General features: G+C 44.1%; 2 long non-coding RNA genes and 1 pseudogene across 3 annotated transcripts in view; 2 read left to right on the forward strand and 1 right to left on the reverse strand.

Annotated features, from left to right (window-relative positions):
* The first annotated feature begins 248 nt into the window (after positions 1-248).
* Positions 249-20,710, forward strand: part of LOC118521678 (uncharacterized) — a 217,213-nt gene continuing 196,751 nt past the window's right edge. Inside the window, exon 1 of the long non-coding RNA XR_013443419.1 lies at positions 249-346. This is a non-coding gene — a long non-coding RNA (uncharacterized LOC118521678). The remainder of the gene's footprint in view (positions 347-20,710) is intronic.
* The window catches only part of LOC144379901 (uncharacterized), a 42,307-nt gene continuing 36,034 nt past the window's right edge, over positions 14,438-20,710 (forward strand). For both annotated transcript variants that reach the window (XR_013443417.1, XR_013443416.1), the window contains exon 1: positions 14,438-14,828. This is a non-coding gene — a long non-coding RNA (uncharacterized LOC144379901). The remainder of the gene's footprint in view (positions 14,829-20,710) is intronic.
* On the reverse strand, positions 17,635-18,164 carry LOC144379864 (large ribosomal subunit protein uL11 pseudogene; annotated as a pseudogene).

The following is a 20,710-nucleotide window of genomic DNA, read 5'->3' on the forward strand; positions in this document are numbered from 1 at the left end:
ATATATCGCAATGGCTTCCATTCTCTGTGCTCAAAATTCCATAAGTAACTCATATAGATTATTATTTGAAAGCTGACAAAGCCCATTAAACTTATACGTGTTTCAGTTACTTTAGGCTTCAGTTTCTCCGTAGAAGTTTCTGGTGTGACAGAGATTCTGCATTTGTAATTTCTTTCAGGCCAAGAAATAAGAACTCGAGCCAAAGATTCAAATCTGAAGCAAATTATTTCTGAAGACTTTTCCCCCTGGAATAGCCGAAAAGCTCAAGTCAGATGACATTTTGTACTCCCCAAGTAAAGTCTCAGATTTTGGTGACTACTTAGGGTGTCGCTGGAGATTTCCCCTGGTAAGTCATTGTCGTTCATAAGAAAAAGCTTCATTCAGGAGAATGTACTTAAATGCAATGAATTTGGGGGAGACTTTAGTCTGAACTCAAACCTTATTTCATGGGAGCATATTCCTGAAGGTACAGTGCGTAACTGTAACAATGATAGCAATAACTTCACACAACCCAGAACCTAATTAATCAAAAGAGAAGCTATACAAGTGAAAAGCCTTACAAATATAGCAAATGTGGAAAACACCTCAGCTGCATCGCATATCTTACTCAAATTCAGAGACATATTGGAACTTCAGAGATATACTGTCTCATAGTAGAGACAAAGCCTACAGTTGCAATGGATGTAGGTATACATTCAGTGATAGTGCATATCTTACCTTATTGAACATCAGAGACCCTGTGTATATATGTATACCTATGTATGTATGTATTTTGTTACTGAAGTATAATTAACACACAGTGTTATATTTGTTTCAGATGTACAGATGTTTCTATATCTGTTTCTTTCTTTTTGTTTCTTCATTTGTTTTATTTTTAGATTCTATGTATAGGTGAAATCATATGGTATTTATCTCTCTTTGTCTGACATATTTTGCTTAGCATAATGCTCTCTAGGTCCATTCATGTTGTCTCATATGGCAAGATCTCATTCTTTTTGATGGCTAAGTAATATTGCATTATATATATATGTTTCCTTCAACCATTCACCTGTCAATGGACAATTAGGTTGCTTCCATGTCTTGGCTATTGTAAACAATGCTGCAATAAACATAGGGGCGTGTACATCTTTTTGAATTACTGTTTTTTTGTTTTGTTTTAATTTTTTATTTGAGTCTACTCAACACAAAATGTGACATTAGTTTCAGGTGTAGGTGTGAAATCTTATTAGTGTAATGAATGTGAGAGAGCCGTTAGTCATACCTTTACCCCTCATTAACATCAGAGAATTTGCTTTGGAAAAAAGTTCTACAAATGCAGAAATTGTGGGAGATCTTTCATAGGGATCACACCTTATACAACACACATTCAGAGAGATACCATATGAGTATAATGTAAATGAAAATCATTCAGTTGGGACTTATCTCTCGTCCTACTTCAGAGAATCATACTGGGGAGAAACCCTATGAATGTAATGAATGTGAAAAAGCTTATAGTCAAAGTACTTACATCATGTGACATCAGAAGACTCACACAGAAGTGAAAGGCTATTATTATTATTATTATTATTATTATTATTATTATTTAAGAGAGAGAGGGAGCGCACACTTGGGTGCTAGCTGGGGGGGAGGGGCAAAGGAAGAGGGAGAGAGAGAATCTTAAGTAGGCTTCATGCCCAGCATGCAGCCTGATGTGGGGCTTGATCTCACAACCCTGAGATCATGACCTGAGCCAAAATCAAGAGTCAGACGCTTAACCAACTGAGCCACCCAGGCACCCTGAAAGCTTATTAATATAGTCAGTGTGGGAAGACTTTTAACTAAAGTACATATCTTACTCTGCATCACAGAGCTCCTACTGGGCTAAAACTCTATCAATGTCCTGAATGTGACAAAGTCTGTAATCATGGGTCATCCTTTATTCAACATAAGAGGATTCATACTAGAAAAAACCATTTGAATATTAAAAATATAGGAAAGCCTTTACTCAGAACATTAAGCTTATTTTCTATCTGAGGATAAATATGGGAGAGAAATCCTATGAATGTACTGAATGCAACTAAGCCTATAATCATAGGTCATAGGATCCTCAACGTAAGAGGATCCATACTGGAGAAAAGCCTTTTGAATGTAATGAATGTGGGAAAATTTTCTGATGGAATACACGTCTTACTCAACACCAAGAATTCATACCAAGAAAATCCTTATAAATGCAATATGTGGCAAATCTTTCAGTAGAAGTATACACCTTAATCAACACGAGAGAACTCATATTGAAGAGAAACCCTACAAATGTAGTGACTATTGCTAATCCTTTGGTCAGATGGCATATGTGACTCAACATCAGAGGATGCATGCTGGGGAAAAACCCTACGAAGGTATGAAATGTGGGGAAGACTTCATCATAAGTGCTACCTTATTCACCATCAAGGATTCATAAGAGGGAGGTGGGTGGGGGATGGGGTAACTGGGTGATGGGCATTAAGGAGGGCATGTGATGTGATGACCACTGGATGTTATATGCAACTAATGAATCATTGAACACTACATCAAAATCTAATGATGTATATGTTGGCCAATTGAATTTAAATTAAAAAAAAGAAAAAAAAGGATTCATAAGAGAAAAGTCTTAATGTGACAAACATAAAGAAATTCAGACAAGAGAAATTCAACAAATACATTTAATTTGAGAAATATTTCAGCTATAATGCAAACTTCTCAACATCAGTGAAAAATCAGTTCAAGAGAGATATTCTATGAATGATAATCATGAGAAATGCTTCAGTCATAGTATATTATTTATATGACATTTATCTTTTTCTAATGAAGGATTCCTATAAATATAAATTTATAAAATATTGTAGTGAATTTTTATCCCTTACTAAATATTTGGGAATAAACACTGGGAGAAAGTACAAATAACATATTTTCACCACAAAATTAGTCAATAAGGTGAGCCCTTTCTCCCAATACTAGTAATTAACTTTCTAGAAAAATGTAAAAATAATGTATTTGTATCTTGATAGCATCCAGAAACAATATTACAAGTGAGGAGAGAGTTTAATGTTACAAATCTGATGCCCGACTTTTTATAGAAGTAACTTTGAATTTGGTAAATATAAAACTGGCATGTCAGAGGCCTATACAGTACACATCTCTAACATTAATCTAAAACTAATTAATCTAGGCACTACAATGATGAATCCTATTATCTTGAATTTACCTCAAAATTATAGTGTACTACATAGAGTTTTTCCTATTTGGCAATTCCCAAATTTTGTTGCAAAAATTAGAGAAAGGATTTTTTTTTGAGATGATTTAACCCAGATATTTTTCTTTGAAAATTGTAGGTGTCCCTTTGATACCATCTGGAATCACCTCTTCTGCTTCTCTATGTTTGCCATTATGTTTAACAAACACAGGAATTAAAAATCAAACATCCAAGGCACGTGGGTGGCTCAGTCGGTGAAGCATCTGCCTTTGGCTCAGGTCATGATCCTGGAGTCCCTGGATCAAGCCCCACATCGAGCCCCACATCGGGCTCCCAGCTCAGTGGGGAGTCTGCTTCTCCCTCTGCTTCTGCCCCTCTCCCTGCTCCTTCTCTCTCTCTCTTTCTCTCAAATAAATACATAAATAAATAGATCTTTAAAAAAATTAAAACTTCCTCTTTTCCAGGTGTTTGAAGGGAGGGGTTTCTGTCCTTTTTAGCCAATCAGGTTAGCATTAGCAAGTGCAGTTCAAAGAGATCAGTATGCAAATTTAATGAGACTTAATAGCTAAGATTCCTTTACTGCCCTTATTAGTTCTCTTTTTACTTATTATCTAATAAAATCAAAACCCTTCCATCTCCTACATTCAGCAAAAACAATTCTCTTTCTCATCACAGGATTTTTGTCTTAAAAGTAACATATTTGAACTATTTCTAGAACGTGGTTGTTTTTCCTTTATCAGCTTTAAAAAATTAATCTCTATGAGTTACATTATAAGGTAAGTGAAATAGGTGAGACCAGTTTTCTTAACTCATACACTGGATTTTATGCATCCAAATGGACTATATCCTTCCAAATAGCCAACATAAAAGGGTCTGTGCTAAATCTTGGGTTATTTCCATTGTTAGCAATGCCTGAAATTCTCTTTGCTTTGAAATGGCCCTGGAGGAGTTTTCTGGCCATGCAGGCAAATTAATGTCACTTAATGCCATGGATGCCTTCCAGTGGTGCTTTCTGGTTTTGTTCTGCCTGAGTCTCTTGACACTTTAGGCACTCAGCTGAGGACACTTGAAACGTTTCATTTTGTTGGTATGAATAACAAATGAATTCCCCCAAAGAGTTAAGCATGACCCCTGGTGAAGGCCCAGTGGAGTTGTATCAGTCATCTTGGGCTGTCCTAACAAAATAACACAGATTGTATGGCTTAAACAACAGAAATTGCTTTTTCTTACAGATCTGGAGGCTGGAAGCCCAGGGTCAGGGTGCCAGCACAGTCAGATTCTGGTGAGAGATCTCTTCCTGGCCTGCAGACAGCTGCCTTTTTGCCATGTCCTCACATGCTGGAGAAAGAGAAAGCTCTGATGTTCATTCCTCTTCTAATAAGGGCACTAATACCATCAGAGAACCCCACCCCATGACCTCATCTAAACCTAATTATCTCCCAACGACCCCACTGCCAAGTGCCATCACACTGGGGGCTAGGCCTTCACCATATGACTTTTGGAGGGGACACAAGCATTCAATCCATAGCTGGGGTGCTTCAGTTTGTCCATGTCAGAGCTGATTAGCCCAGGCACATAGATTTTTACTGATTTGTTGACATCACAGGCACAGGTGGCTGGGCCCTAAGGATGTGCATCACCATAAATCATATTGCCATGTGTCCTGAATAAATGAATAACTAATGGACAAGATTTCACTAAGCCCATGTCTTCCAGGCAGTGGGTGCACATTGTCACTCCCTTTTGGCCATAAATTAAAGGGTGAATATAGTCTTTCCAGACAGTATGACATAGGGCTTATCATTTTATCATGAAAGTGCTTCTAAAACTTGATAAGAAAGTAATAAGGCAAAAATGGTGGTGGAGTAGGAGGACTCTAGGCTCACTTCATCCCACAGATACAACTGGATTACTCCCAAATCATCCTAAGTACCCCAGAAATCAACCAGAAGACTGGCAGAACAAACTCCACAACTAAAGGTAGAGAAGAGGCCACATTGAAGAAGGTAGGAAATGCAGAGACGTGGTTTGGGAGAGAAACAGATCATGACTCCATGGTGGGGAGGGAGCTGTGGTCATGGAGAAGGGTGAGAGACAGACTAGCACATGGGAACACAGGGGGAAAATGAATCCCCACAACAACTGGATTGGAAAGCAAGAAGGGTTGAGTTTCATGACTTCTGGTAAGCAGTGGGATGTAAAGCTTGGAGTTTTAAAGGTCAGGGGTTGGCTGGGATAGACCCCTGAAGGCATTGTACTGCTCTTGGAGAGAAGGCAGGCAGACAACCCACAGATATACAGTGTGAAAACAGTGATCTGAAGAGTGCCTGGGGCACATAGTGGGGAGGTTAGTTGCTCATCTCAGAGTGGGTCCCAGAGAGGCAGTGTTCACGGAGAGATCCCTCTGGGAACAAAAGAACTGTCCAGCACCATTTCCCTCCCCTGCCTCTCAGCATAAACACAGGGCCACCTGCAGGAACCAGCGCATCACCAACACTTGCTACTTAACTTGCTTACACCAAGCCCCGCCCTCCCCACTCTAGTGGAATCATGCCTCCAGTCATGCTTGCCTCAGTCACAGTTTGGTGAGCCCCCTCCCCCAGAAGACTGGCCCAAACGCCTGTTTACACCATTCCCAACCAGGGAGTTTTGTAAGGCCTTGGTTCTGGTGGAAGTGGCAACAGACCAGCACAAGCAAAGCAGAGCACACTTCGTTAAATATACCACATCCAGGCCAGGGACCAAACACTGCCCACAACAGGCAAAGAGAGCCTCTGTAGACGACTGGCCTGAAGGAAAAAGTGGCCAGGGCAAAATAGCAGACCACACACAGCACACATTGGAGACACTGCCTGAAGTGCCAGGCCCTGGAGAACAGGGGACATTACACAGCAGGGTACACAGGCCCTCTTCTTCATAAGGACGTTGCCTTCAAGAACAGGAGACATAGATGACTTTCCTAACACACAGAAACAGGCACAGAGATTAGACAAAATGAAAAGACAGAGGAATTTGTCCCAAATGAAAGAACAGGACAAGAACAGGGCCCGAGATTTAAGTGAAACAGATAAGTAACATGCCTGATAGAGAATTTAAAGTAATGACCATGAAGATACTCACTGGACTTGAGAAAAGAGTGGAAGACATCAGTGAGACCCTTAACACAGAGATAAGGAATAACATAGCAGAGATAAAGGGCTCAATAGATGAAATGAGAAACACATTTGATGGCATGAATAACAGGCTGGGAGAAGCAGAAGAATGAATTAATCACCTAGAAGACAGTAATGGAAGATAATGAAGCTGAACAAAAGAGAGAAAGGAGAATTATGCAAAACAAGAATAGACTTAAAGAACTCACTGACTCCATCAAATATAATAACATTCACATTATAGGAGTCCCAGAAGAAGAGAGAGAAAGGGGGCAGAAAATTTATTTGAAGAGATAATAGCTGAAAAATTCCCTAATCTAAGGAAGAAAACAGATATCCAGATCCAGGATGCACAGAGAACCCCCAACAAAATCAACAAAAGCAGATCCACACCAAGCCATATTATAATTAAAATGGCAAAATGTACTGATAAAGAACAAATTTTTAAAGCAGCAAGACAAAAGAAGACAGTTACATACAAGGGAAACCCCATAAGGCTATCAGGGAATTTTTCAGCAGAAACTTTCCAAGCCAGAAGGCAGCCAGTCAGGGAACTCACAAAATAAAAGGATGTAAAATATGACACCATATACCTAAAACATGGGGCGGAGAAGAGTAAAGAATGGGTTCACACTCAAATGACCATCAGTTTAATATAGACTGTTATATGCAGAAAATATTATATACAAACCTAATGGTAACCACAAATCAAAAACCACTAATAAATATGCAAAGAATAAAGAGAAAGAAATCCAAATATATCACTAAAGAAATGAGCAAACCATGAAAAAGAGAAAGACAAGAAATGATTAGAGAAAATCTTGAGAAATAACCACAAAACAGGTAAAACAATGGCAATAAATACATACCTATCAATAATTACTTTGAATGTAAGTGGAATAAACACTCCAATCAAATCAGGGGGACAGAATGGATAAAAAACCAAGACCCATCTATATGCTGCTTACAAGAGACTCATTTTAGACCTGAAGACACCTGCAGATTGAAAGTGAGGGGAGGGAGAAACATTTATCATGAAGAAAGCCAGAGTAGCAATACTTACATCAGACAAAAGAGACTTTATTTTTTAAATATTTATTTATTTATTTTAGAGAAAGAAAGAGAGTGTGCGAGTGGGGGGAGGAGCAGAGGGAGAGAATCTCAAGCAGACTCCTGCTGAGCATGGAGCCCAATGCCAGGCTGGATCCCACCACCCTGAGAACATGACCTGAGCTGAAATCAAGAGTCAGATGTTTAACTGACTAAGCCACCCAGGCACGACTAAATAAAATCTTTTTTTAAAAGATTTTATTTATTTATTTGACAGAGAGAGAGAGAGAGAGAGAGCAAGCACAAGCAGAGGGAGTGGCAGGCAGAGGGAGAGGGAGAAGCAGGCTCCCTGAAGAGCAGGGAGCTAGATGCAGGGCTCAATCCCAGGACCCTGGGATCATGACCTGAGCCGAAAGCAGATACTTAATCAACTGAGCCACCCAGACGCCCCTAAATAAAATCTTTTTAAAAAATTGACTAAAGACCTAAATGTGAGGGTCATCTGGCTGGCTCAGTTGGTTGAGCAGCTGACTCTTGGTTTTGGCTCAGGTGGTTATCTCAAGGTCCTAGGATTGAGCCCCGAGTCGGGCTCTGCGCTCAGCCCACCGTTCTCTCTCTCCCTCTCCCTCTACCCCTCCCCCTGCTCTCTCTGTCTCTCATAAATCAATCAATCAATCAATTTTGGGGAAAAAATAAAAGACCTCAGTGTGAGACCTGAAATCATAAAATCCTAGAAGAGAGCACAGGCAGTAACTTCTCTGACATTGGCCATAGCAACTTTCTTTCCAGATAGCTGCCCTGAGGCAAGGGAAACAAAAACAAAAATAAACTATTAGGACTATATATATTAAAAAAAACAAACCAACTCTGCACAGCAAAGGAAACAATCAACAAAACTAAAAGGCGGCCTATGGAATGGGAGATATTTGTAAATGACATATCTGATAAAGGGCTAGTATCCAAAATACATATAAATAACTTATAAAACTCAACACCCAAAAAACAAATAATCGAATTAAAAAATGGGCAGAAGACATGAACAGACATTTCTCCAAAAAAGACATTCAGATGGCCAACAGACACATGAAAAGATGCTCATCATTATTTATCATCAGGGAAATGCAAATCAAAACTACAATGAGATTATTGCCTCACACCTGTCAGAATGGCTAAAATCAAAAACTCAAGAAAAAACAGGTGTTGGTGAGGATGTGGAGAATGCAAACTGGTGCAGCCACTGTGGAGAATGGTATGAAGGTTCCTCAGAAAAGTGAAAAATAGAACTACCCTATGATCCAGCAATCCTACTAGTGGGTATTTACTCAAAGAATACAAAAACATTAATTCAAAGGTATACACATTTGCAGGTCTTCAGATCAAGAGAAGTCCCACTCAAAGTCAAACCAAGGACTGCACCTGAGGAGTTTCACCTGCAGCTGTACCTGGTTTAGATACTGGATTTAGATTCTGGACCTTGAACCTGAGCCCAGGGCCATAACAGGATAAGACTTGGGGGTGGGGCTTGCAAGGGGTGAGTGTATTTTGCATGCGGGAAGAATGAAGGTAAATACTTTTTGGTCAGAGAGTAAACTGTGGTGGTTTTTAAAAATGGCCACAAACATTCTGACAAACGTCGCACTGAGAGGTGGACTCTATGCCCCCTCCCTTTGAATCTGGGATGGTTCGTGACTGCTTTGACCAACAGACTATGGTGGGAGTGATGCTGTGTGGCTCCCAAGACCGAGTCATAAAAGTCTGTGTGGCTTTTTGGGACATTGCTCTCTTGCAGGACACTCCCCAGAACCTGGCCACCATGCTGGGAGGAGCCCACACCACATGAAGAGACCGTGATTAGGTTCTTAGGTTGAGTCCAGGCTGAATGCCATCTTTGAGTCTTCCCACCCAGCTGCCAGCCATGCCAGTGATAAAGCCTCCAGATAATTCCAACCATCAACCATGAAGTCACCTCGAACTATGACAGTCTACCTGGCTGAGACCTCAGTCTGCTCACTGTGGAGCAGAGATGAGCCCCCATGCCCCATCTTAATTCCTGGCTCACAGGACCCATGAACACAATAAAATGGTAGTTTTACATCACTGAATTTGGGGTGGTTTTCTTATAGCAACAGAATGCCCTCCTGCAGGGAGATGTAGCCTGTACTTACGGAGATAGGAGGAAATGTTAGTAGCTGTCTTACCGGTAATCACCCACAGAGCTCTTTGGGTCTCAGGCTAGTTTAAGACAGACACAGTTTACTGTGGGGTTCAAGAGAGGCTCACAGAATTCAGAGGCAGGAAGTAGAGCCAAGGTGCCTGGGGGCTGGAGCTGAGAATGGGGCCTGCAGGAATTAGGACTGTGCTGACCTGCTCTCTCTGGGACTGCGCAGGTCCTCCTCCTCCAAGTACCCTCCTTGTGGGAGCGTCTAATGACTCCTGGCCCCGCAGTCCTCTAGGACCCTCAGTCCAACTGGGCACACTGGCTGCTCCCATCAGAATTCCCAGCCCAAGGGGGATTAGCTTGGGAACCAGGCCTGGCTGCCTTTGGCCCCCAAAGCCAAGGCCAGGCAAGGGGGGACCTCTGGCAGGGAAGGCACTCTGACGTATGTCAGTCATCCAGATGGGTGGGCATATTTTTGATCAGGAAGAAGTAAAAATAGGCATTGTTGGCTGATAATCACTTTTTTTGGGTCTTTCCCGTATGTCTGAGATAACTAAAGCTTATTGTCCAATCTTCCTTCCTCCCTTCCTTCCTTCCTTCCTTCCTTTTTTCTTCTTCTTCTCCTTCTCTCCGTCTCTCTTTCTTTATTCTCAAGCTGCTCCCAGGGAGAAGGGGAGTAGAGGCTGAGCCCAGGGAGGAGCCCTCTCACCTGGGGTTTACCCCAAAGTGTCCAGGTCCATAGGACTCATGGAAAGGCAGGTGAAAGCAGGAATTGCCTGGAGACCTGCCTGCCCCTCACCATCATGTCCTGGCCCTGATGCTTAAAGGACTCCAGGGAGAAATACAAAAAATGTGCTTCTGACACCCTCACTGAACTTCACTTGTCCTTGGTCAGCAAAGCAAGGGCCTTAGTCCCAGGTCTCTTGATTATATGGCCCCTCCTGTCCCAGGATGGCACAATCATTTGGCTTCTTCCTTCTAGCTGGACAGCCCCTAGTGCCTGGCACACTGGCCTTGTGTCCCCACCAAGTGAAGAGTGGGCAGTACTGGCCCCCTGGTGCACCCTACCCATGTCCTTATTTCTGTGCCCAGAGTCCCCACATCTTGCCATGGCCGTTCCCAGAAAAAAACCCAGCAGATGTCTCACCCTTTCATGTGTGTGGCAGACCCTCAGGGTGGCCACGTTTCTATCCAGGATAGGGAGGCAGGGGCAGTTATGTACCTCTGCAGACTCTTCCCCTCATAACTCACCCCCACTGCCATCAGAAGAAAAGCCCGGGGTCAAGGGCAGCAGCTGGGGCTTCCTGAGGGCACCTTCCCTCCTGTTCTGGGTGGTCTCAAGCAAAGGACCTGATTTTCTGGGAAAAGACAAATGGACCCACTCCCACCCTTGAGGATGGGAACAAACAGTAGGTCAACAGCCAGGATCCCTCAGGACCTGGCAGGTGTCTCTAGAGTCTTATCTTTCTCACTCCGAGGTCACACGATCTGCATTCTCCACACTCACCCGCCAAGCACACACATGTACACACACACACACACACACACAGGGAGACGCAAACCAGAACTGTGAGACAGGAGCCATCAGATAACACTCAGGTGCATGTGTGTACAGACCATGAGATAGAAGTCACAAGTAGAAGCGAACAGAGTTACACGTGGCCCAGACCTGCAGGAGATGATGTCACTTGTACGCAGATGCATGCGTACACAGTCACAACCCCCCCCCCCCCGACAGACCAGACTGTGAGATAGCGGCCAGCACACAGACCCACATTCTGTCCTGTAAATAGGGAAGTGCTTACAGTGTCACATAGAAGCACATGCCCCCAGAGAGAGCACAGATGAGAACCGTGAGCCACAGTGTGCATACACAATCATTCTGGTAGATCTGCAAGGGCTGCAGTGGTACACAAACTCACACAGAACACAAATACATGAAGACATACAGACTGTGTTATCAGTCTGATTCTCATCCTATAGAAACGTTTGAACATTAGAAGGCCTCTTTTCCTTTCGTACTGTCTCTCCCTTTTAGTCCAAGCTGGTAGCACTTTTGCCAATATAATTCTCTTAAAAGTAGTGCAGGTCTCTGTTGAATCTTAATGGAGTTTACTCAACTGGACAAAATCCACACCCAGAAATCTCTTTGAAATAAGCCCTTTTTTACTGTGGACTTACACTGAGTTGCCCAAAAGACAACATACTTATGCTTCTAAGAAGCTCTTTGGTTTGAATAGCTTTCTGAGGCACCACACTTAGACTTTTCTCAGTTCATAACAAATAATTCTATAATTTCTTTTTTTAATTTAAAAGCTTTATTAAGATTTAACTCACAGTCCACATAATTCACCCATTTAAAATGAACAATTTGATGGGTTTTAGTATATTCACAGAGTTGTGTAAGCATCACCACAGTCAATTTTGAATATTTTCATCACCTCTCAAACAAATACCCCCCCCAGAATTATTAGCAATCACTGCCTATTTTCCCCAGATTCTCAGCCCTAGGTAACCACTAATCTACTTTCTGTCTCTATAGATTTGCCTACTCTGTCCATTTTATATAAATGAAGCCATACAACGTGTGGTCTTTTATGACTCTATTCTTTCATTTACTATAATATTTGCAAGATCCATCCATATTGTAGCATGTATCAATATTTTATCCCTTTTTTCAATGACTAATATTCCATTGTATGGCTATTCCTCGTTTTATCTATCCATTCATCATTTGGTGGACATTTGGGTTGTTGCCACCTTTTGGCTACTATGAATAGGAGAGCTATGAACATTCATGTACAAGTTTTTGTGTGGACATAAGTCTTCATTTATCTTAGGTATATGCCTAAGAGTGGAATTGCTGGGTTATATGGTAACTCTGTTTTCAGCCTTTTGAGGTACTGCCAGACTGTTTTCCAAGGCATTTTTGTACCATTTTACATTCCCAACAGCAATGTATGAGGGTACCAATTGCTCCACATCCTTGCCACTACTTGTTACTACCTCTTTTGGTTATAGCCATTCTGGAGGGGGTGTGAAGTGGTACCTCAGGGTAGTTTTGTGCATTTCCCTGATGGCTAATGATATTGAGCATCTTTTCATATAACTTCATCTTCATAGCATTTTTCCTGACTGTGCCCTAGATTTAATCTTTGCCTGTAAACCATTTCCTGATTTCAGCATCATTTGCCATCTGGAGAGCCTGGGAATTTTCAGACGCAGCAATACCTCACTCCTTTTTGTTTAATGGTGAATTTCTCCCCTCTCCTATGTTCCTATGAGCAGCAAGAAGCCAGGAAGCACCTTCAACACTCTGTCGGGAAATTTCCTTAGCTAGATCACCCAGTTTGTTAGGTACCTTTTCTGCTTTCCATGTTACTACAGGTGACTGCATTGCTAAACTTTCTGCCACTATGCAGCAAGGACTCCCATCTCTCCAATGTCCAACATTCTCCTCCATTTCCTTAAGCTCTTCCAAAGTATCCTTTTTAAAAAATATTTTTTAATTTAAGCAATCTCTACCCCCAACATGGGGCTTGAACTCACGACCCCAAGATCGAGTCACATGATCTTCTGACTGAGCCCCTCAGGCACCCCATCATCTGAAGTATCCTTCAAGGCCATCAGACTTCTTCTAAATAGATCCTTCAAAGGCAATTATACTTTCATTACCACTCTTCTCAAATTCCTTTTAGCTTCTGCTCTTTGCTGGTTCCAAAACTTCTCCCACAATCCAGTTTTTGAGGCCACAGCATCCTATTTCTAAACACTGGATTTAGTTATCTGCTTTAATTATATATACTACTTTTACCTGTACTTGTTATCTATTGCTGTACAACAAATTACCCCTGAATTGGTGACTTAAAACAATAAACTTATATTCTTGTACCTCACGTCTGGCTATTCTTGGCTTGCTCTGGCTCGAGATCTTTTATAAGTTTGCAGTTAAAATGTCATGAGGGCTGGGGGGTCCACTTTCAAGATCAATCCTTCTGTGGGTGGCAGTTGCTGCTGGCTGTAGGCAGGTGGCCCAAGTTTCCTCCCATGTGGAACTCTCCAGATTGCTCAAGTATACTTAAGATGTGGTGTTGGCTTCCCCGAGAGTGAGTGATCCAAGACAGCAAGGCTGAAGCTTCAATCAATGTCTTTCGTGACCTAGCTTCACAATTCACACACCAGTATATCCCCAACATTATTTCTGTTACACAAGTCATCCCTACTCAGTTTGGAAGTATTACACAAAGATGTCCCTACCAGGAGACGAGCTTTACAGCGGCCATTCTGGAGGCCAGCAACCACAGCAGGGTTGTGCTGGTGCTGGCTGGGTACAGCTTGGGGCCAAAGCTGAACCTGGGATTCAAGTCAAGAAGGGTGAAATTGTTCGAGCACTGTGTCAAGGCTGGACCAGACCCTCCTTCCCCTCTCGTGAGGAGGGACCAGCATCAGGATCACTGGGCCTGAGAGCAGGGCTGAGGATTTCCCTACCCCTTCCCCTGCCCTCCTTGCGACCTCAGGTTAGGGGCAGCAGGGGCAGGAAGCCTGGTAAAACCCACCACCACTAGTATCCTTAGGGCATGAGGTGCATGAGCCTTTTCTGCAAAGATGGATATGGACTGGGACCCACCCGAATCCACCTGGATACTTGGACGAACTGACAGAATCATTCCATGTTCCTCGGCACCATCTTCTGGACACCCCTGCAATTAGACACACGCGCTGCCGTCCAGCCTGACACTGGAACTACACTTCCCAGAAAGCTGTGCTACAAGCTCCTCTTGGTCGGTGGTCAGAGCATCTGGGAAATGGAGTCCGCTGTCTGCGCAGCGCAAAGCCTCCCGGGAGTTGTAGTTCGCGCTAGGTCCGCGCAGGCGCACCTTCCCACGGCTGTTTTTGGGCTGCTCTTTTGTGGCTGTCGCTGGGCGTTTTTGGGAGGGCGGTCAGCCCCGGGACCTGTCTTGGAGGCCGGGCTCCGCGCCCTCTAGTTCACAGCAGCTGAGCCCGAAGCCGGCCTGAGTGTGTGGGGCCCGAGTGATGGGGTGTGGGGCGCTTGCTGAGCCTGCCTGACCCCGACCTTGAGGGGGGGCGCAGGGGGCTCCGCGTGCGTGATTGTGCAGCCGGGACTGCGTGTGCGACCCCCCGGGGCTCCCCTGCAGGCTGTCGCTGAGCCCCAGGAGGCTGCAGAGCTGCCCACCCCTCCGGGGAATGCTGCCGAGTGGCGGCGCCATGGAGACCCCTGCCTGGAAGCCCCAGGAGACAGGTACAGCGTCACTCTCTGTCTGTGGATTTGTATTGGAAGAGACTGAAGGTGAATTTTCCTGCTGTGAAATTCTATACGGAAAACCCAGAAATGAGAGCTGTATGAACGTTGATGAATCTTACCTACCCAAAGTTAAGCAAAAGAGTAACACACAAAACGATTTCGTTTATGCCAAGGTCAAACACTGGCCAAATAGAAACTGTTGTTTATGGTGTAAGGTTGTGGTAAAACTGTAAAGTTAAGCAGGAAGGTATTACTGTAAAAGCCAGAAGCGTGTTTAGCTGGGGAGTGTAGGGAGGTGAGGGAGAGAGATGATAAGAGAAATAGACAGGGCAGGGGCTGTTTCGGGGACACCATTAGTATTTATTTCATGACCTGTGTCAAGAATTCCATGGATGTTCTCTATACAACTGTCCGGTCCAGTGTAAGGTTCTTGCACGCACTGTATGTGTGTTTCACAATCAAAATCTTTTAAAGATAACCACACACCCATTAGGATGGCTATTATAAATCAAAAACAAAAACAAAAAAACCCAAAAAATAACACGTTAGTGTGGATGGGGAGAAATTGGGACCTTTACACTGTTGGTGAGAATGTAAAATGGTGCAGCCACTGTGGAAAACAGTATGGAAGTTCTTTAACTTTTCTTAAAAAAATTAAAACTAGAACCACCATATAATCTCTGGGTATGTATCCGAAAGAACTGAAATCAGGATCTGAAAGAGATACTTGCACACCAGGTTTATAGCAGCACCAGTCACAATAGCAAGAGGTGGAAGCAACCCGTGCGTCCAGCCACAAATGAACGGCCAAGCAAACCGGTATATCCATACAAGGCACGATGGTGTTCAGCCTTAAAAAAGGAAGTTTTGGCACATGGTACGACATGGATGAAGCTCCAAGACATTATGCTAACTGAAATAAGCCCCATCTCAACAAATAGTGTATGAGTCCACTTCTATAAAGTCCTTAGAGTAGTCAAATTCATAGTGGAATGGTGGTTGTCAGGGGCCAGGGGGAGGGTGTGCGGAAAGCTGTTGTTAAACGGGTGCAGAGTTTCAGTTTTGCGAGATGAAAAAGTTCTGGAGATTGGTTGCACAGCAATGTGAATATACTTAACACTACTGAACTGTACTTAGAAATGGTTAAAATGGTGAATTTTTTGTTATGAGTATCTTTACCACGATTTTTAAAAATTTAAAAAACATTACTAAAATAATAATTAAGGTGTTAGTGCGAACAAAAGTTGAAAAGACCCTGGGAGTCCACAGAACACTGGGTCGCCTGGGCCTTTTCATGCCCTGATGGGTCTCCTTTCTTGAGTTGGGGTTCTGACAGGCTCCCCTGGTCCAGGAAGGGCATCTCTGAGAAGCCTGCTCCTAACACCCCTGCCTGGGGTTTCTCTTCCTTCTGCCTGGGGTGCTTGAGTCAGGAGCTCAGAGTCAGAAGTTCTTCCAGGTATTTGGAGCAATGATCCAAAACCTGGATAACAGGACACCGTCTAGCTATGCATCCGTCCCCTGAGCACTTGTGTGGGGCACTGTGTTGGGGGGCCTGCCCTCAGGGCCGTGGTCCTGAGTGACCAATGGGAGAAGCGGCTTGGCTGGGCCTGGCATACAGTAGGCCCACAGGCAGAGGGAATAGCCTGTGCATATCCAAAGACAGTGACAGTGTCTGGGCAACTACATAGGCCATGAGGAGGGTCTCATGAGTCATGCTGAGACTATCTCTGCTTTATTGTAAAGAATCATCCAGTACAAGTAATGCACACGTGCTGGGGAAGTGTTGGAAAATCCAAACAAGCACGATAAATATTAACCCCCCGAGTCCCAGACAGAGCTCCTCTTACCTTTTTGGCAAACATTCCTGTGGGCTTTCCCAGTCTGATTATGCTAATTATCTCAGTAATTACGTAATGTAATACTTTGAGATTGGTAAGTCCAGTGGCATATTCATTCACATAGGATCAATACTAAGCAAGGATCGAAAATGATCTCAGATGTAAGGTTGGTAGTTACCAATTTGAAAGTATGATCTCTCCCTGTTAATAAAACCCTCTTGTCCCACTTTCCAGCAACCACCCTGTTCCTCTTTTTTGCCTTTATACCAGAACTCCTCCAAAAAGTTGTTTCTGTCTGCTGTCCCTAACTGCTCTCCTCCAGGTCGTCTTGAACCCACTCTAAGCAGGCTTACACCCCTACAGTGGTACCCCAACTGTCCGTGTCAAGTTCTCCAGCGAATGCTGTGTTGCTTCATCTGCAGCACTGTCTTCTCTGGGCGGGGGGACAGCGCCCCTCCTGGCTCTCCTGCTGCCTCTCCAGGAACTCCACAGTCTCCACTGCTGGGTCCTCATCTCCCCCTAAGATGAGAGACCTCTCTCCCCAACACTAGAGGGCCTCAGGGCTGGATCTTCAGAAGCCTCCCCTCTTCTCTAGCTGCCCTCACTTTGGAGAAACGTCATCCAGCCTTGTGGCTTTCACTGCCACCCATGGGCTGCTGATGCCCACATTTGTATCTCCCGCTTAGATGTCTGTTCTGAGCTCCGGGCTCACTACCTGACTGCCCACTCGGCGTTTCCATTTGGATAGCTAATACCCTGGGACTTAACATGTCTAAAAGGACTCCTGCGCTGTGCACAGACCTCCTCCTCCCCCTGCACTCTTTCCCATCTTAGCAGATGATCGTTCCTTTCTTCCAGTTGCTCAGTCCAAAAATCGTGGAGTACTTCTTGACTCTGCCTTGTTTCTCACATCCCACATTTGATTCCTTCACCAACCCCGTCAAACTCTTTTTTTTTTTGGTTGTCAAATGATCCTTTATTGAAACATTTTCCTTTGTAGTTAGCTAGCAGGGTGTTCCACCGCACCACTGTTGATGTCATCTGTGATGTCATGAGGGTGGCGGCCGTCAACACTGCAGCCCACAGACTGGGCAGTCCCCAGGATTTCTTTAATGGTTCCAGAGAGTTCTCTGGCTAAAGATCGGTGTCACATCCGTCGGGCAATATTGACAATATCATCAAAAGTGATATTTCCACTGTGCTTAATGTTTTTCTGCTTCTTTCTGTCTCTTGGTGGTTCCTTGAGGGCTTTGATCATCAGGGCAGAGGCAGAAGGTACCACTTCAATCTGGGCCTGTCTGTTCTGAATGGTCAGTTTCACTGTAATCCTTAGACCCTTCCAATCACCGGTTGCCTTGGCGATGTCATCACCAACCTTTTTTGGAGACAGACCCAGCGGGCCGATCTTCGGGGCCAGGGCAGACGTGGCACCCTGGTGCACCTCAGGGCACCACCACCGGTGCACCCCTGGTATGGCATGCCCCAGGCAGGGCATTCGCCACCAGTGCACCTCAGGTACACGACTTTGATCTCGTTGGGGTCGAACTTAGGCGGCACGGCGGAGGTGGCTGGTGTCGGATGAACCCGGATTTGGGACGACCAAAGAAAGTTCCACCTTTGCCTCCCTGAGCCGAAAGCCAAAAGCAAACTTTCTTCACAAGGTATCCAGACTCTGTCCCCTCTCAGCTTCTCCCCTGCCCGATACCATCTCTCCCTGGATTGTTGGAATAGCCCCTCCCTGGTCTCCCTGCTTCTACTGGTTCTGCTCTAGCAGCAGGATGATCCTGTTCCAGACTGAGCCTCACCATGGCCTCTGAGGTCCTGTGCCATCTGGTCTCCGGTTCTGAGTTCCAGCCTCATCTGGGGTCGCTCCCTCCCTCCCTCTGCTCCGGCCACACCCGCCTCTCTGCTGTATCTGGAACTCACTAGGCATGCTTCCACATGATAGTCCCTCTGCCGGGAACACTTTTCTCCCAGATACCCATGTACCCAAGTGGTTTGTCTCATCCCCCCCCTTTTTTTAAAGATTCATTTATTTGAGAAAGAAAGCATGAATTGGGGGAGAGGGAGAGAGAGAATCTCAAGCAGACTCTAGAGCCCACGACCCTGAGATCATGACCTGAGCCGAAACCAAGAGTTGGATGCTTAACCGACTGAGCCACCCAGGTGCCCATGGAGCTAGTTTCTTTTTAATCAACTTAATGCCATATAACTTAGATAAAATAAAATGGGATGTGATGGAATGTGGTGTATAAATCTGTGTGCCTACCACCCCAATTAAGACAGGGAACATTTGTAACATCCCAAGAAGTTCCTTTATGCCTCTCTGTAGTCAATTCCTAGTGTTTCTCACTTCAAGCAACCACCGGGCTGATTTCTGTCATCATAGAACTTGCTTTAGAACTTCACAGATTGTGTGTCAACTATACTTCAATTAAAAAGAAAAAAATAAAAAAAGAGGGGCGCCTGGGTGGTTCAGTCGGTTAAGCGTCTGCCTTTGGCTCAGGTCATGACCCCAGGGTCCTGGGATCGAGCCCCGCATCGGGCTCCCTGCTCAGCAGGAAGCCTGCTTCTCCCTCTCCCTCTGCCTGCCACTCCCCCTGCTTGTGCTTGCTCGCTGTCTGTCAAATAAATAATAAAATCTTAAAAAAAAGAAAGAAAACAAAATTCGTGAAATTCAACCATATTATATGTACCATTTTTCATCTGGCTTTTTAAAAATTTTCATTGAAGTAAATGTCTCCAAGATTCTTCCATATCACGTGTGTATTAGCAGTTTATTCATTTTTATTGCTCTGTGTTACTCCTTGTATGAACATACCACTGTTTGTATATTCGTTCACCTGCCAGTGGGCATTTGAGTAACTTCTAGTTTTTAGCTTTTATGAGTAAAGCTGCTGTGGTCATTTGCGTACAAGCCTTTCTGTGGACATATATTTTATTTCTCTTGGGCAAACAGCTAATAGTGGAACGGCTGGTGGCTCATATGACAGGTATATATTTAACTGTAAAAAAACTCTGAAACTTCCAAAGTGGCTGATCCATTTTACATTCCCACTAACAATGTGCAAGAGTTGTGTTTGCTCCAGATCTTTGCCAACACTTGGTATTGTCAGTCTTTTTAATCTTAGCCCTTCTAATGGTATGGTGCTGACTCACGATGTCTTTCATTTGGATTTTCTCGATGGCTATGATGGTGAGCATATTTTCATATGCTTTTCGTCATTTTTATATCTGATTTTATGAAGGCCTAAGTCCCTTGCCCATTTTTTCCTGGGTTGGTTGATCTCTTGTTTTTGAGCTCTAAGAACTCTTTCTATATTCTGGATGTAAGACCTTATCATGTATGTGCTATATGTGTATATGCTCATGTTACCCTGTATGTGTTCTGTACTGCTGTGTTTGTATGTCTATATGTATTACGTCTGCATTACCACATATCGAGGGCTTGCTGTCTGTGGCTTGCTGTCTCAAGGATCCCCAGGGCCACCGTCAGGCTTGATGTTCCACTAGAAGGGCTCTCACAGGACTCAGAAGTTACTGCCTCATGGTTAGTGCCTATTACACCAAAAGAATGCACAGTAAAATCAGCACAAGGAAAGGTGCATGGGGCAAAGTCTAGAAGAAACCATGCACAACCTTCCACGTGTCCCCTCCCAGTGGAGTGGCAAGGCATGTACCTAATTTCCCGGGCAGTAGTGTGTGACATGTGCAAAGTGTCACCAACCATGGAAGCTTACCCAAGTCTAGGTGTCCAGTGTTTTTTTTTATCGGAGGTCAGCCATGTAGGCGTATGGTGCTGCATGGCTGACCTCAGTTACTAAAGCTCCAGACCCCCAGATGGGAAGTAGGTGTTCACCATGAATCACACTGTTAGTGTAAGCTATCTGGACGATCTGGCACAGGGTGGCTCAAGGCCTCAGGCTTGCAAAAACACTCTTCTCATCCAACAGAACATTCTAGGAGCTCAGTGCCCAGGAGCTATCCAGGGGCCAGTTCTGAAAATATGCCTTTCTTGGGAATGTGCAGGGCACGAGCAAA

This window comes from Halichoerus grypus, chromosome 13 (assembly GCF_964656455.1).
Source record: "Halichoerus grypus chromosome 13, mHalGry1.hap1.1, whole genome shotgun sequence".
Lineage (NCBI taxonomy): Eukaryota > Metazoa > Chordata > Mammalia > Carnivora > Phocidae > Halichoerus > Halichoerus grypus.